Genomic DNA, 18,877 nt, shown 5'->3' on the forward strand with positions numbered 1-18,877 from the left:
AATGAACAGATGATGCTTGCCGCTCCGGCTGAGATACTGAACCAGACGCTCCAATACTCTGAGCTTGCTGTGCACCTCTCTTTGGACAGACTTTGGGAAAGTGTCCCTGCTATTTACGAATATTGCATCGGCCCATAACTCCCTTACACTGCTTAGTGGCATGCCTGCCACCACAAGAACTGCAATAAACACCAGTATACTCTGCACTCTGGCCAGGACCTCTCTGTTGTGACCCACTGGAGCTCGACGAACTGCTCCCTGATCTCTTAAACTGCTTACCCTTAAATTTCAAAGAATCCTTCTTGCCACTACTACTGCTTCCACTATCAAATCGAGGAGGAGGTGGTGGAAACTGGGCGGCAGGCTGTGGCGGTCTCTGACTCTGAGCACTATAAGAAGCCTCATCGCTGCCTGATCAAGCCAGCTTCTGCTCCCTTTGTTCGGTTCAGTGCATCAGAAAAGGTTTTAGGTCGTCCCGTGTTCACCAAAGTAAAAATATCCGGGTTCAAACCATTGATGAACTGGTCCGCGACCACTTCGTCATTTCCTGCCACGTGTGGCGCAAATCGGAGCAAAGAAGAAAACTTGGCAACATACTCTTCTATGTTCCACTGCCCCTGTCTCAAATTGGCAAATTCGGCCACTTTGTCTTTTCGATACGACACTGGAAAGAAACGTTGATAAAATTCATCTTTAAATACTTTCCAAGTAATATCGATACCTCTATGCTCCAGGGCTCGTTTCGTTGTACGCCACTAACTTTTTGCCACTTCGTGTAATTGATGCCCAATCAACTTCACTCTCCGTTCATCTGTATAGGCAAGAGATTCAAACAACATCTATATCAGTCTAGCCAGCTCTCAGAATCCACTGCATTTTCCGTGCCCTTTAAAGTCGGAGGATGGAATTGATTGAAATCTATTCAATAAGGTTTCCATAGGTGTAGCTGTAACATCCATCTGAGTACCTGACGTACTACCCTGTTCTGGCACTCGCCCTGCAGCTGGTTGTGGTATCCTTCTAGGCGGCATATTCTGATTATCAAACAGATTAGTACACAGTCTATACAATCTGTCTCATTCCTCCTCTAATCATATACCTCTGATCCAGAATCAGTTCTGATTCAGTCTTTACAAGTACATGCTGTAACTCAATTCAGATAACAATACATCATGTAATAGGGAAAGCAATAAATCATGCTAGCACATCAAAAGCAAGGAAGGAGACTCGATCTACCCCGCTCATTCTATTCTATCTCAGTCTACAGAACCTACTGCTCTGATACCACCTGTTGTGGGGACCCGGGCTCTAACTCAATTCTTTTCGGGATTAATCGGATCTTTATTCAAAAATGTGGGTCAAAATTTTGCTTTTTATTATTAATTCAGATGTATATAAATAAGCACAAGATAGTTCTTTATTTTATTTCAATAAACATAATTACATGTCTTGTTCTAATACATTCATACAAACCAGTGTTTAATACAAACTACAACCACAAGTAGTACAAGTCTAGTAAGAAACAACTAGTAATCTTCGACGCCCGAAGTCACCACGCTATCTCGAACTCATCTCTGTCGTGACCCAGATCCTGCCCCACCTGTTGTTATGCACACATACAGACATAACAACAGCCGGAAACTCCGGTGAGAACAAATCCCAGTATAAAACATGTATGCATGCTAATACATAATCATAATTCATGCATGAAAGCAATAACAATGGGTTCCATAGTCTATGAAACCAATCTATATGAGCATGCAATTCAAATCAAATCATGTCTTGACTCGACTCGACTCTACTCTAGGGATCCCTGTGTGAATATGAAGTCACTGTCTGTTACCTACCCTCCCAATCGGGGTAACTGTACGTCTTATTCCTAGACTTCGGCCCTGTCTGTATCGAATGTCTACAATCGGAGTGAATCTGATCCGAAGCGTCGATACCACTGAACGTCTAGTTTGGCAAGTTTGCCAATAACTATCCTATCTCAAATGCTTGAATATAAATCTATAAACAAGGCATCATCATATCAAGGGAATAGAATATAAGTCTATAAACAAATCAAAATCATATCAAAAGATAGACAACAATTCTAGTATGTGATTTAGTTGGGAAACTCAAATTGAATCTCATTTGAGTTGTGTCTTCCCCAAACAAAACATGAATTATACCTTTCGTCGAACAATCTGTCGTAGTCGAAGTCTCGCTATCAAAGTTGCCAATAGAATCTGAAATGGCATGATCAAAGTGCATTCTATCAATACATATAGGACTCAATCTTTAATCTGAATACAATTCGACGGCATAACGGCGGATTCTCGATATACCGATCAACTCATAAATCAACACAATATAATCAATATCAACAATTCACCATTCTCTTCATAATACACATTAACTCTGAAATCTGAACATGTTAAATCATACATATGCTGGAATTCATAACAATTACATACGGTACCATTTCTTCGATCCGGTTGCGAATAACCGTTGCTTATAATCATAAGAACATATATCTACAAGCATATCCAAGTTTCCCCAACATCAATATCTCAAATCATGCAGGAAATGAATGAAACTTACATCCTCTTGTAGCCTTTGAAGTGAGGAACAAGAATTTAAGCTTGGAAAAGAATTTAAGCTTGAATTAACTTTTGGATAAGTAAATCTTACACAATCAAATAGTAAAGATGGAAGAAATCTTGGAACCCTTTTCTCCTTCGTTTCTCAGCTGATGGAAGTGTTAAAAATGAAGACTCAGCACAATTCTATATATATATATGTCATGTGTCAACATAAGAACAAAGGTGGCTTTCTCGCATGCTGCACCGCGGGTGCGCTCCATCTAGACCGCAGGTGCGCTCAAGCTTCGGCAATCTATTCATTTTCCAAAATCGACGACCGCGGGTGCGCTACATATAAGACCGCTGGTGCGGTGTACATCAACGCGGGTACGGTTACGTTTGAACCACCGGTGCGGTGTCATTTCTGTAAATAATTTCTAACTCTCTGTCGATCAACCGCGGGTGCACTCTTTCTTGGACCTCGGGTGCGGTCTGCCCTTCATTCAAAATTCTAATTTTTCATGTCTCTCCTTCCCCCATCTCATTTATTGCTTCTCATTACATGTCATGCATTCTTTTATCTTTGAATATCGCATCAATGAAGACTAATAAATCTCAGGCCTTACAAATACATAGAGTCCTATTTCAGACTGCATGGCTTCAAGCCATTTGGTGGAATTAGTATCAGATATTGCTTTCTTAAAGTTCTTTGGATCACATCCAACACAAGACTCATCATGGTCTTGTTCATGAAGAAGTGTATATCTTGCAGGTGGTCTAATAATTCTATCAGACCTTCTAGGAGCTTGTACTTCAACTACTGGTTCTAGGGGATTAGGTTCAACTTCTAAAGTTGAGGGAGTATCTTGAATTTCTTCAAGTTCAATCATCTTGCCTTTTCTATCTAATAGAAACTCCCCTTCCAAAAAGGTGGCATTTTTTGAAACAAACACTTTTGCTTCATTTGGATGATAGAAATAATATCCAACAGAATTCTTTGGATATCCTACAAAGTAGCACAAAGTGGATCTACTATCCAATTTGTCTCCCACTGTCTGCTTCACGTAAGCAGGACAACCCCATATTCTCATGTAAGAATATCTCGGAATTTTTCCCATCCATATCTCATATGGTGTTTTATCCACTGCTTTAGTATGGACATTATTCAACAACATTGCCGCAGTTTCAAGCGCAAAACCCCAAAACGATGTAGGCAATTCAGTGAATCCCATCATAGATCGAACCATGTCCATCAAGGTTCGATTACGACGTTCAGAAACACCATTCAATTGTGGTGTTGCTGGCGGAGTCCACTGTGAGAGAATCCCATTCTCTTTTAGATAATCCGAAAATTTAGCACTCAAGTATTGTCCACCTCGATCAGATCGAAGTGTCTTAATACTCCTTTCTAGCTGTTTTTCTACTTTCAAATCTGAATTCTTTGAACTTTTCAAATGCTTCAGATTTGTGTCTCATTAAATAGACATACCCATACCTTGAATAGTCATCAGTAAAAGTAATTAAGTAGGATTGACCATATTTTGTGCTAACGCTTAGCGGGCCACAAACGTTTGTGTGGATCAAATCCAGTAGACCATGTGCACGTTCCACGTTTCCCTTAAAGGGAGCCTTGGTCATTTTTTCTTTTAGACATGACTCACAAGTAGGTAGAGATTTATGTCTGACAAGTCAAACATGCCTTCTCCCACTAGTTTCTGCATCCTTCTTTAGGAAATGTGACCTAGTCTAGCGTGCCATATCTGTGCGGGGTTTGGATCATCTAACTTTCTTTTGTTTGTTGTTGTTTTCTTTTGTGATTGGATATTGTTCAACGGAATATCTTTCAATTTTAAGTTATAAAGATCGTTCATTAATTCGCCGGTTCCTATCAAACATTTATTCTTGTAAATATTGCAAACACCTTTAGCAAAAACACAAGAATAGTCATCTCTATCAAGCATAGAAATAGAAATAATGTTTTTAACCAATTCAGGAACATATAAAACGTCTCTCAAAAGTAACTTAAAATTATTGTTCAAAATCAAAGTAATGTCTCCAATAGCAGTTGCAGCAACCCTTGCTCCATTCCCCAATCTTAGAAATGTCTCGCCATCTCTAAGTCTCCTGCTTCTTGCCATCACCTGCAAATCATTGCAAAGATGAGAACCACATCCGGTATCCAATACCCAAGAAGAGGAATTAATTGAGACATTTACTTCTATGTAAAACATACCATGGCCGGAACGCTTCTGGGCTAGATACTCCTTGCAATTACGCCTTCAATGTCCAGGTTTATTGCAGTGGAAACAGACATGCTCTGACTTGTCGGGCTTTGAGGGCCCTGGAGTAGGTTTCTTGTATGGCTTTTTGTTGGGCTTGTTCTTCTTTAGAGGGGCAGAACGCTTCTTGCCTTTATTTAGGGCTCCCTTTTTTGTACCAGACGAAGAACCCACTAGAAGAACAGGCTTCTCCTTCTTAATTGTGGCCTCGTAAGTAGTAAGCATATTGACCAACTCTTCAAGGGTGGCCTCAAGCTTGTTCATATTAAAATTAACCACAAATAAATCGAACGAGGGGGGTAGTACAGCAGGAGAATATCAGTCGCAAGCTCACCAGGAATAACCATGTCGAGTGTGGGGACCCGGGCTCTAACTCGATTCTTTTTGGGATTAGTTGGATCTTTGCTAGAAAATGTGGGTCATATTTTTGCTTTTAACATTAATTTAAATGTATATAAACATGCACAAGGTTTTCATTTATTTTATTTCTACAAACATAATATACATGTCTTGTCCAGTACATATTCAACAAACCAGTATTCAAATACAATACATGACAAAACTACAACTACTAGTACATCTGTTATGCCCGTGATCACCACGCTATATCCCTCTATCGTCTCTGTTGCGACCCATATCCTGTCCTACCTGTTGTTATGCACACATACAGACACAACAACAGCCGAAACTTCGGTAAGAACAAATCCCAGTATAAAACATGTATACATGCATGTCATGTTATTAAATACAGAATCATAATACATGAATCGGTAATTATGACACATTAGTGAATACAGATAAAACAATCATGCAAATAATCAATAACAATACGTCCAATAATCTAGAAAACGTAATTCATATTATTCAAACTCATATCATGACTCAACTCGTGTCTAAATCTAGGGATCCCGGTGTGAATAAGATGTAACAGGTCTCCCACCTACTCTCCAATCGGGGTGGCGTTACATCTTATTCCTAGACTTCGGTTCCTGACTGTATCGAATATTTACAATCGGAGTGATTCTGATCCGAAGCGTCAACACCACCGAACGTCTAGTTATTTGGAGAATCTACCAAATGACTCACCTATCTTAAAGGCTTGAATATGAATCTATAAACAAAGTATAAGCATTCCAAAATATAAACAATACTCTAGTATGTGATTTTGTTGGGAAACTCAAATTAAATCTCATTTGAGTTGTGTCTTCCCAAAACAAAACATGAATTATACCCTCTCGTCGTTGAAGTAAATCGCAGTCTCGAAGTCGGTATCAAATCTGTCAATCCAACTCTGAAATGACAATGTTGAGATGCACAATATCAATCCACAACTCAAACTAATACATGTTCATAACAATATTCTATCTCGGTGTATTTCGACGGCATAACGACGTAGTTTTTTGCTACCGATCAACTCACATATCAATATCAACTTTCAACAATCAATAATCAACACCATATATATATCATACTCTCAAATTCTGCTTATTCTTAATCATAATACATGCTGAAAATCGTATTACACGCATACGACATCATTTCTTCGATCCGGTTTCGAATCTATAATCACTACAATCATATGAACACATAATCTCTATCATATCAAGCTTTCCCCAACATCAATATTTCAAATCATTGCCGGAAATGAATGAAACTTACATCCCCTTGAAGCCTTTGATGAGAGGAACAATAATCTCAACTCGGAATACAAATCGGATGACTAAATCTTGAGAAATCTTACTTCAAAGCCTTGAAGAAACTTGAAGTATTCTCAGAGTTCTCTCGGTGGATTCTTGAAGTTTTCTTCACTGAAATGAAAGGTTACACTTTATATATGCATGGCAAGAACACATGGCTCATTCTTTGAATTTCACGTCTCGCGCATATGCGCGACATCACCCGCGCATATGCGCGAGACCTACTGGTCTCGGCAATGTCAATCTTAACTCCTCGCGCATATGCGCGCTTCATCTCGCGCATATGCGCCAAAGATTCTGGACGTGTCGCGCATATGCGCGTATCTACTCGCGCATGTGCGCCAATGTTTCTGGAATTTCACACATATGCGCATATCTACTCGCGCATGTGCGCCAATGTTTCTGGAAATGTCGCGCATATGCGCCGGACTGGTGGCGCATATGCGCCGAGCTCATCTCACACCAAAAATTGCATCTACTTTTCCGTCTCTTCCGGTCCGATACAATACGTCTACAATCCCTTTAATTATCAACAAAACAAGTCTGATTATGATAATCCAATTCTCGGGCCTTACATTTCTCCCCCTCTAAGAAATGATTTCGTCCTCGAAATCGACTTCAATCAATCGAAGTATATACAAGATGCAATATAATTAAAACTGAATAAATACTCATGTCATAGAAATAGCTCGGGATATCTCTGTCTCATATCTGCTTCTTTCTCCCAAGTCGCTTCCTCGATGCCATGACGACTCCACTGGACTTTTACAAGTGGAATAGTCTTCGTTCTGAGCTGCTTCTCTTTCCGATCAAGAATCTGTATCGGTTGCTCAACATAACTCAACGTCTGATCAAGCTCGGCTTCGTCAGACTGATTGACATGAGAAATATCTAGCATATATCTACGCAACATCGATACGTGAAAAACGTCATGTATCCCAGATAAAGAAGGAGGAAGAGCTAGTCGATATGCTCGATCGCCAATATTCTCAAGAATCTCGTAAGGACCGATGTATCTAGGAGACAACTTTCCACGCTTGCCAGATCTGACAATGCCTCTAAAAGGAGAAATCTTCAAAAACACTATGTCTCCTTGTTCAAATACTAACGGTCTACGTCTGATATTGGCATACTTGGCTTGTCTATCCTGTGTCGTCTTCATTCTCTTCTGGATTATCTTTACCTTCTCAGTCATTTCACGAATCATATCAGGTCCAATTTCTGGTACCTCAGATATATCATCCCAGCATAGAGGAGATCTGCACTTCTTGCCATATAACGCTTCAAACGGTGCCATCTCTATGCTCGTTTGATAGGTGTTGTTGTATGAGAATTCACACAACGGTAGTGAATCTTGCCAACTAGTGCCAAAGTCTAGTACCAAAGCTCTCAACATGTCCTCTAAAGTCTGGATAGTCCGCTCTGACTGTCCATCTGTCTGAGGATGATAGGCAGTACTCAGGTGCAATGTCGTACCTAAAGCCTGCTGCAAACTGTGCCAAAAGTGTGAAGTGAATCGTGGATCACGATCTGATACGATAGACTTCGGCACACCATGCAATCTAACTACCTCTCTGACATACAACTCTGCCATCTGATCGTGTCGATATGTCATTCTGTATGGAATAAAACACGCTGATTTGGTTAATTTGTCAATAATGACCCAAATCCCATCACAGCCCCGGGATGATCGAGGTAACTTCGTCACGAAATCCATGGAAATGTGATCCCATTTCCACTCAGGAATAGATAAACTCTGAAGTAAACCTCCGGGCTTCTTTCTCTCGGCCTTTGCCTGTTGGCAATTCAAGCACTTAGACACGAATTCTGCAATATCTGACTTCATCTGTGTCCACCAGAATTGTTTCTTCAAATCAGTTGTACATTTTTCTACCACAAGGATGAATACTAAACCGACTACAGTGCGCTTCTGACATAATCTGTTGTTTCAATTCTGGAACATCTGGCACTACAATACGGTTATTCACATACAAAACAAAATCATGTACTTGATACTCTGACTGATGCCCTGATCTGACCATATCAATCGACTTCTGCACATCCTGATCAGTTCTTTGGGCTTCCTTGATTCTCATAATCAAATCTGGCTCAACTTGAATCATAGCAAGTTTCAATGGTCTACTATCTGTGTCAAATGCTAAACCAGACAAACAGCAATCTTCAACTAAATTCGAAACACCTATCGTCGATAAGGATAGAGCACATACCTTTCGACTCAAGGCATCCGCTGCTGCATTTGACTTCCCTGGATAGTATTTGATCTCGCAATCAAAATCTTTCAACAAATCGAGCCATCTACGCTGTCTCATGTTCAACTCTGACTGAGAAAACAAATATTTTAGGCTCTTGTGATCAGAGTAGATCTCAAATTTCTCGCCATAAAGATAATGACGCCAAATCTTCAATGCAAAAACAATAGCCGCCAATTCAAGATCATGAATTGGGTATCGAATCTCGTGTGGCTTCAGTTGTCTCGAGGCATACGCGATCGCATGTCCTCGCTGCATAAGAACACATCCTAATCCCCTATGAGATGCATCAAAATATACGACATAAATCACCCGTACCTGAAGGTATCATCAATACTGGAGCACTAGTCAGTCGTTTCTTCAACTCCAAGAAGCTAGACTCACATGCTTCAGACCACACAAAAGGCGCATTTTTCTGTGTCAACTGTGTAATTGGCTTTGCTATACTGGAGAAATCTCGGATAAATCATCGGTAATAGCCTGCTAGACCCATGAAACTGCGTATCTCTGGCACAGAAGTAGGTCTCGGCCAACTGATCACAGCTTCAACTTTACTCGGATCCACAGAAATACCGTGTCCAGATATGATATGCCCCAAAAACATAACCTGTCTCAGCCAAAACTCGCACTTTGACAATTTAGCATATAATCTCTCATTTCTCAATATCTGTAATACAATTCTTAAGTGCTCGGCATGATCAGTCTCATTTCTCGAGTAAACCTAGAATATCATCAATGAAAACAATAACAATTCATCTAGATGCCTCTGGAAGACACGGTTCATCAATTCCATAAACACCGCTGGTGCATTCGTTAAACCAAAAGGCATGACAATAAACTCGTAATGTCCATACCTGGTTCGGAATGCTGTCTTTGGTATATCAACATCTCGTACTCGCAGCTGGTGATATCCGGATCTCAAATCAATCTTTGAATAAACGGAGGATCCCTGCAATTGATCAAATAAATCGTCGATACGCGGCAATGGATATTTATTCTTCACCGTTGCTTTGTTCAGTTGTCGGTAATCAATACACAACCGCATCGAACCATCTTTCTTTCATACAAATAGCACTGGTGCGCCCAAGGAGATACACTTGGTCTGATGTAACCCTTGGCCAAAAAATCTTCAAGTTGTGCTTTAAGTTCTTTCAGTTCAATAGGTGCCATTCTGTACGAAGCTCGAGATATAGGACCTGTACCTGGTATGAGATCAATACTGAAATCTACCTCTCGAGCTGGAGGTAACCCTGGAATCTCGTCTGGGAATACATCAGCAAATTCACGTACCACTGGCAGATCTGCCAATACTGGGCTCGACTTCAGTAGATCTACTAAATATATAAGGAACCCCTCTGCTCCTTTTTGCAACAATCTGGTCATAGTTAAAACAGACTCTAAGGGAATCCGAGATCTGGAACCCTTCCCGTAGAATTTCCACTCGTCAGTCATCTCTGGTCTGAACCTGACAATCTTCTGGAAACAATCTACAGTGGCTCAGTACTTGGTTAACATATCAATCCCAACAATACAATCAAAATCAGCTATCCCAAGTACAATACAATCCAAATCAATTTAATGCCCCTCAAACTGCAGTATACAATGTCTAACTGAAGTCACAGATATAAGACCACTTCCAACGGAGAAAAAAAGACACTACAGCAGTTAAGGACTCGACAGGCAAAGCATGCAACAATGCAAAGAGCTCAGAAATAAATGTATGAGATGCACCCGTATCTATCAAACCATATGCAGGATAACCGCAAAGAAAACATTTACCCGCGATCACATCGTCCGGTGCATCTTGAGCTTGCTCCTCTGTCAATGCAAACACCTGAGCCTGTTGTCTGGGAGGCTGGCTTACTGTTTGGCTACTTCTGGCTCGAGGCTGAGTCGGTGTAGGGGTTGGCTGGAAGGAGTGGACAGAAAAAGCTTGCCTCTCAGGCTGAGCTACTGATGCAGAAGAACCTGCACCCTGAGATCTCTATGAATCCCTCTGTGGACAGACCTTGGCAAAATGTCCCTGTTGCCTACATATTTTACATCTGCCCATCACACCCTGACACTGCTTGGTGGCATGCCTACCTCCACAAGAACTGCAATACACACCTGTATATTCTGTTCTCTGGCCAAGACCTCTCTGTCGTGACCCACTGGAGCTCGACGAACTGCTCCCTGATCTCTTAAACTGTTTTCCCTTCGCTTTCAACTGATCTTTTCTTCCACTGTTGCTACCACCGCTCTCAAATCGAGGAGGGGGTTGAACGGAAGGTAGTGGCGGTCTAGGAGTCGGAGTGACATAGGGAATGCTTCGTTGTCTCAGTAATCCAGCTTCCGCTCCCTTGGCACGGTTCAACGCATCAGTAAAGTTGTTGGGCCTACCGGTATTCACCAAAAGTAAAGATGTCTGGATTCAAGCCATTTATAAACTGATCCGCAACGGCCTCTTCATTCTCGGCAACATGAGGAGCAAATCTGAGCAATGACGAAAACTTGGCAACATACTCTTCGATGTTCAATTGTCCCTGCCTCAGATTGGCGAACTCGGCACCCTTGTCTTTTCGGTATGACACCGGGAAAAATCGCTGATAGAACTCAGTCTTGAACACCTTCCAAGTAATCTGTGTGCCACAGTGCTCTAATGCTCTCTTCATAGTAATCCACCAATTCTTTGCTACATCTTGCAATTGGTGCCCAACTAATTTCACTCGTCGGTCATCAGTGTACTCAAGGGATTCGAATAACATCTCTATATCCTCTAGCCAACTTTCACATTCAACTGCATTTTCTGTGCCTTTCAGTGTCGGTGGTCGGAAAGACTGAAACCGTTTAAGCAAAGTCTCCATTGGTGTAGCAGTCACGTCCATCGGATCACTAGATGAACTGCCCTGTTCTGGTGCCCGACCTGCTGCTGGTTGGTGTACTCGTCGAGGCGGCATATCTGAATATCAAACGGATTAATACACAATCTATACAATCTGTCTCAGCCCTCCTCTAATCATATACCTCTGATCCAGAATCGGTTCTGATTCAGTCTTTACAAGCACATGCTGTAAATCTATTCAGATAACAATACAACATGTTATAGGGAAAGCAATAAATCATGCTAGCACATCAAAAGCAAGGAAGAAGACTCGATATACCCCGCTCATTCTATTCTATCTCAGTCTACAGAACCTACTGCTCTGATACCACCTGTTGTGGGAACCCAGGCTCTAACTCGATTCTTTTTGGGATTAGTTGGATCTTTGCTAGAAAATGTGGGTCAAATTTTTACTTTTAACATTAATTTAAATGTATATAAACATGCACAAGGTCTTCATTTATTTTATTTCTACAAACATAATATACATGTCTTGTCAAGTACATAATCAACAAACCAGTATTCAAATACAATACATGACAAAAGTACAACTACTAGTACATCAGCTATGCCCGTGATCACCACGCTATATCCCTCTCTCATCTCTGTTGCGACCCAGATCCTGCCCTACCTGTTGTTATGCACACATACAGACACAACAACAGCCGAAAACTCCGGTGAGAACAAATCCCAGTATAAAACATGTATACATGCATGTCATGTTATTAAATACAGAATCATAATACATGAATCGGTAATTATGACACATTAGTGAATACAGATAAAACAATCATGCACATAATCAATAACAATACGTCGAATAATCTAGGAAACGTAATTCATATTATTCAAACTCATATCATGACTCAACTCGTGTCTAAATCTAGGGATCCCGGTGTGAATAAGATGTAACAGGTCTCCCACCTACTCTCCCATTCGGGGTGGCATTACATCTTATTCCTAGACTTCGGTCCTGACTGTATCGAATATCTACAATCGGAGTGATTTTGATCCGAAGCGTCGACACCACCGAACGTCTAGTTATTTGGAGAATCTACCAAATGACTCACCTATCTTAAAGGCTTGAATATGAATCTATAAACAAAGCATAAGCATTCCAAAATATAAACAATACTCTAGTATGTGATTTTGTTGGGAAACTCAAATTAAATCTCATTTGAGTTGTGTCTTCCCAAAACAAAACATGAATTATATCTTCTCGTCGTTGAAGTAAATCGCAGTCTCGAAGTCGGCATCAAATCTGTCAATCCAACTCTGAAATGACAATGTTGAGATGCACAATATCAATCCACAACTCAAACTAATACATGTTCATAACAATATTCTATCTCGGTGTATTTCGACGGCATAACGACGTAGTTTCTTGCTACCGATCAACTCACATATCAATATCAACTTTCAACAATCAATAATCAACACCATATATATATGATACTCTCAAAATCTGCATATTCTTAATCATAATACATGCTGAAAATCGTAGTACACGCATACGACATCATTTCTTTGATCTGGTTTCGAATCTATAATCACTACAATCATATGAACACATAATCTCTATCATATCAAGCTTTCCCCAACATCAATATTTCAAATCATGCCGGAACTTTGATGAGAGGAACAATAATCTCAACTCGGAATACAAATCAGATGACTAAATCTTGAGAAATCTTACTTCAAAGCCTTGAAGAAACTTGAAGTATTCTCAGAGTTCTCTCGGTGGATTCCTGAAGTTTTCTTCACTGAAATGAAAGGTTACACTTTATATATGCATGGCAAGAACACATGGCTCATTCTTTGGATTACACGTCTCGCGCATATGCGCGACATCACCCGCGCATATGCGCGAGACCTACTTGTCTCGGCAATGTCAATCTTAACTCCTCGCGCATATGCGCGCTTCATCTCGCGCATATGCGCCAAAGATTCTGGACGTGTCGCGCATATGCGCTTATCTACTCGCGCATGTGCGCCAATGTTTCTGGAAATTTCACGCATATGCGCGTATCTACTCGCGCATGTGCGCCAATGTTTCTGGAAATGTCGCGCATATGCGCCGGACTGGTGGCGCATATGCGCGGAGCTCATCTCACACCAAAAATTGCATCTACTTTTCCGTCTCTTCCGGTCCGATACAATACGTCTACAATCCCTTTAATTATCAACAAAACAAGTCTGATTATGATAATCCAATTCTCGGGCCTTACATCGAGCCCCACCAATTTCTCAATGAGCCCAATCATCCTAACACTATGCTCTTGGACAGAAGTCCCATCTCGCAGACGTGTAGTCATGAGTTCTTTCACAGTAGCATGTCTCTCTGAGCGAGTCTGTACTCCATACAACTCTTTCAGATGAAAGTGAATGTCAGCAGTATTTACAGCCTCCTCGAACCGCCTCTGCAATTCATTCGACATAGAGGCCAACATATAGCTTTTAGCTTGGAGATCATGGTCCCACCATTTCTCAAGCTTAGCTAGTTCAGTCTCACAGATGTCCGAAGCTGCCTCCTTCGGTGGCTTCTTATCAAGCACATACAGTTCTTTTCCGAGCTCAGAACAATTTTTAAAATTCGAAACCAGTCATTATAGTTAGGGCCAGCCAACTTGTTTTGATCGAGGATGATAGAAAGTGGATTTCGTGACTGTCATTGCAAATATACTGAAAGAAAAACAGATAATTGTAACTGATTATTTTAAAATAATTTTAAGATATAAAATATGGATTTTCATTTTATAAATTTCCCTCCCACTATTTTGACATTTCCATCACCCTCTGATGAAAAAGGGAAATCGTATTTCCTTAGTGGGCACGTAGAGTCCAATTAGTCAATTATAATCCCGAATAATATCAGCCAATTATAATTTCTAAAAGCTAGAATCCAATTGCATCCTTATGCAACCTCCGCGTGTTTTGCCTCACGTTTAATAAGGACCCAATAATATGACGCCGTTTATTTTCACGTGTCAAACCAACCCATCAATATTAAATTGTAGTGGACGGTCGCCATGAGTTCCCCCAATAATATGAGCCGAAGACATGGGAGTTCCACTCAATTCACATCATAAGTCCGGTGGAAGTCATAGCTTTCTGACGTCCAGGCCTCCCCAATAATATGAGCCAGACACTGTCTGCGGGTAGCAATCAACATGCAACCACGGTTGATGGAAGGCAAGAAAAAATTAAACTCCTTTAATTTTACCTTTTTCGGTTTGATATAAATTTTGAATCATATTCAAAATGAGGGATTTTAATTTCAAAATTGTCTCATCATTTTACTTTAAAAATCGCGTGCCATGTTTGTATGTTTGCCGGATTCATGCAACTATATTATATAATAATATACATACATGCATACTACTATATATCACATATATCATAATATGACATTCAACAATAAATAAGGATGATCGATCGCCAACACTATTAGATCCATGTGAGCCAGACATGGATCCAGGACCAAACCTAGGTGAATGCAGGGATGCAAATGCAACTATTACAAGAGCTTCCAATATTTTACATGTCTTCATCCCGTTCATCGGGCCCACCATCTTCCAACTTTATCTCCCACTATTTCTAATAATTACATTTAAATAGCCATGGCACATAAGGTATACATCTCATGGGGGTGGGAACGGGCCATAAACCAGGCCCACTTTAATAATTTCAAATACTAACAAAACGAATAAAACAGTAAAATATCCTAACATACACCTAACACATTGGTCAAGGCTCTCGATCATCTTTCATGCATTTAATATCAAATATTAACATCAATTAATTAAACAAATTTAATTAAATGATAAATCATATATCTAATAATTTTATTACTAACCACCACAGTTATTAAAGAATTTAATAAATTAAATAAACACCTTTTTTAAATTTCCAATTATTTCAATAATAATTAATTTCTTGTAAAAACCTATTTTTATCATAAATAATTAAAATCATATTCTAATTATTTATTTTACAAGAAAATTATTAATTTTCCAAAAATTAATTTTTCAAAAGATAAATTGAATTAATTTTCATAAAATATCAATTTAATCCATAGTTTTGAAAAATCAGAAAATCGCACCCTGGGCCCAAACAATTCAAGCCCAAAAATCAGCACAGTGCCCGAAACGTTCTAGGGCAGCCGCTCGCGCTGCCCGTGCACTGCCCGAACGTTTCGGGCAGTCGCAGGCACACTGTGCGCGTCATGCGCGCACAGCCGGGCGCGCAGCGCCTGCGCGAGCGCCGCCCGCACACTGCGCAGACGCTCCGCGCAGCTCCTGCGCGCACGCTGTGCGCGCGGTCTGCTTGGAACAGTTCCGGGTAGATCCGAAAATATTTATTTATTTTTTTTTGATTTCTGGAAAAATAAAAATTTTATGGTGCTACAATTTTCTGAAAAATTTTTTTGTGTGGTTAGAAACAAATTATTCAATATCTAAACCATACGATTTAGAAAAAAAACTTGGCTCTGATACCATTGTTGTATCTTGGTTTTATTCGTGCCCAAACGCAGCAGAAGTTTAAAATTTTGATTTTATTTTGAAAAACAAAATAATTCTTTTGGACACTGGTAGTGTTTACGTGAATTAAACATACATAGGATGTTTAAAATATACCTTTAGTGAATATTCACTTTGCACCAACTACTCCGGTATTAGCGGATGTAGCTCTTGTTGTATATCTCTTCGAACTTTCTTCGATCTCAGAATCAAATCTACGACTTGAATAATTGTTCCTCTTCTAACTTGCACTAGAAAGTGTAGAAGATCTTTTCGTAAAGATAGAATACACAAACGAAATCGACCCAATACCTATAAATTAAGGTGGCCGAAACCTTTTGCAAAAGAATAAGAATTTCGAGAGCAACCTTTGAAAATTGGGAAGAAGCCGAAAGTCAATGAACTCTTTTCAAAAATCTTGTTTTTGTTTCCACCGAATGCATATCTATTAATAAGGATAAGAAATCCTTATTAAAATACTAATACTTCATTTACTTAATTAACCAATTAATTAAGGTAAATAAAGATTCTTATTGCATGCCCAATTTTGGTTCTCGAATCTATGCATATATTTTGAGAATATTATGCATCAATATTATTTTGCTTTTTGTGTGCAAGTTTTAAATTATGGTATCATGAATATTTTCATATTACATAAATCAATACAATATTTTATAAAAACTTAAAAGGCTATATTTTAACTCAATTAAAATATAATTTAATTATTAAAGCCCCATTTGAACTTTAATAAATTAGCATGATGAGCTTATACTCTTACAAGTCCATGATCCATGGTTCCATTACATTAATCTCATCATAATCCCGATCGACGATCCAATATCATCGATGTAACAACTTCAACTTATTTGTTATTATGATGCACACTTTAATTTCGAAATCACCAATGTCTAAATAAGGCAGGTGCACTCTTTTTACTGTCTTAACAGTCATGCTCTCAAAATTTTTATAATTTTTTTTATAAGATTATCGATTGATCATATCAAACTTATTTCTTATAAATTCAACTCATTGAATTTATTATCTCAACGGGAACAAGTAAACCAGTGCTTGTGTGACCCTCAATGGTTCAGGGATACAGCTAGGCGTGGGTTCACAACTCTTTGTGATTCAGGACAATTCCTTTATTCGAGCTTACCCTAATTTGCCCCATTCCATGCACCAACATTTGATCATGAGAATGTCAGAAACTAATTTCCGATTAAACCCATCGAATCATGGTAAGAGCGTCTAGTAGCATCGCCCCATGATTCCCTAGGTATCACTGATAGTGCCTGCAATATCACTGATCGAATCTGCAACCATTGGTTCTTCGAGGGTTGCATATTAATTCGATAACTATGTGACACATCTTTGAAAATTAATAGTGGCATCGCATGTACAACTAGAGAACTCTTTCTCTATTGTACATTTCATACTCTGGCCAGAGATTCCATGCACTCATTATTTCGTCAGATCACATAGGACATCCACACCCGTAGGTGAGCGGTGAATTCCCAACTACAATGCACTGGCTCCTACATGTGTCGCAACTGTACCCAATCTCGCCACCTGATGACTCTCCTGGAGTCGGTAAACGAGTCAAAGCACAGCCCTAGCATATAGAGCCTCAGTGTTGTCCCGGGTCGTAAGGACTAATAGTGTACAATCATAACCACGAACTTATCCTCTCGATGAATGATAACCACTTGGAAAGTCCAAGGGAGGGTTGTTCAGTATAATCATCATATGACTACCCATCTGCATGTTTGGACATCTCTATGCCCTTACCAAGAAACGCACTACACAACATCACAGATGCTAGTCTCAAGCTCAAGCGACCTTTATCCATGTTTTAGGCGGCTGAATCGACTAGGAACGAATTTAGATTATACAGTATTTACAAACGAGTTTCAACATCGAATTACGATTCATTTGTATTAAAGTATAATCAAGGTCTTTATCTATGTTTGATAACATGGGTATACAGATAAAGAAATAACAAACCATGAAATAATGAATTATATTAAAATAAGGATTGTTCTTTACAACTGAGTCAATAAAATCCCTAGCTAATAGTTGGCTTGCAGGGCATCTACTCTAACACGAACATTGGTTAATGAATGAGTCTATTTGAAATTTTTAATGATGATTTATGTATTGAGAACATCAGGGCACCATGAAGCTAAGCAGGTTAGCAAAGGCATCGGCAGGCAGCATGAACACCAAGCACAAGGCAAAAGGACTACTTCCTCGTTGTGTGAGTGTATTGTCGTACTAATAAATTCTACACTCACTTGTATTGCCAAAAGTTTCTGGCCATAAATATATTCCTAGACATGACTTTGATTACTTTTGTTGTCACAACATTTATGTTTTATCTTTCAATTAGATCATGTAAGATCATTTAAAATAGGAAAAGATTGTTTTGCAGGTCAGCCTTGATATTATAAGCTAAATGTTTTTGTTAAATTTTTCATGATTTAAAAATAACAATCTTGTACTTTTGGAGCAATCTAGTTCTGAACTTATCAAAGTCGAGGTAAACGAATGTTCTGCAAAATACATTTTTTAAGACGGCTCAAAAATGTTACATGTTTCATTTATGTTGTTTTTGCATCTTTTCACAGGTTCGCGCTGGAATACTTGACTATCTCAATGCTGCAGAAGTTACTGGTGGATTG

At 39.4% G+C, this 18,877-nt stretch overlaps 1 pseudogene; it reads left to right on the forward strand.

Moving 5' to 3' along the window:
• The window catches only part of LOC142554843 (DAR GTPase 3, chloroplastic-like), a 28,975-nt pseudogene extending 10,333 nt beyond the window's left edge, over positions 1-18,642 (forward strand).
• Positions 18,643-18,877: the final 235 nt, after the last annotated feature.

This window comes from Primulina tabacum, chromosome 8 (assembly GCF_025594145.1).
Source record: "Primulina tabacum isolate GXHZ01 chromosome 8, ASM2559414v2, whole genome shotgun sequence".
NCBI lineage: Eukaryota > Viridiplantae > Streptophyta > Magnoliopsida > Lamiales > Gesneriaceae > Primulina > Primulina tabacum.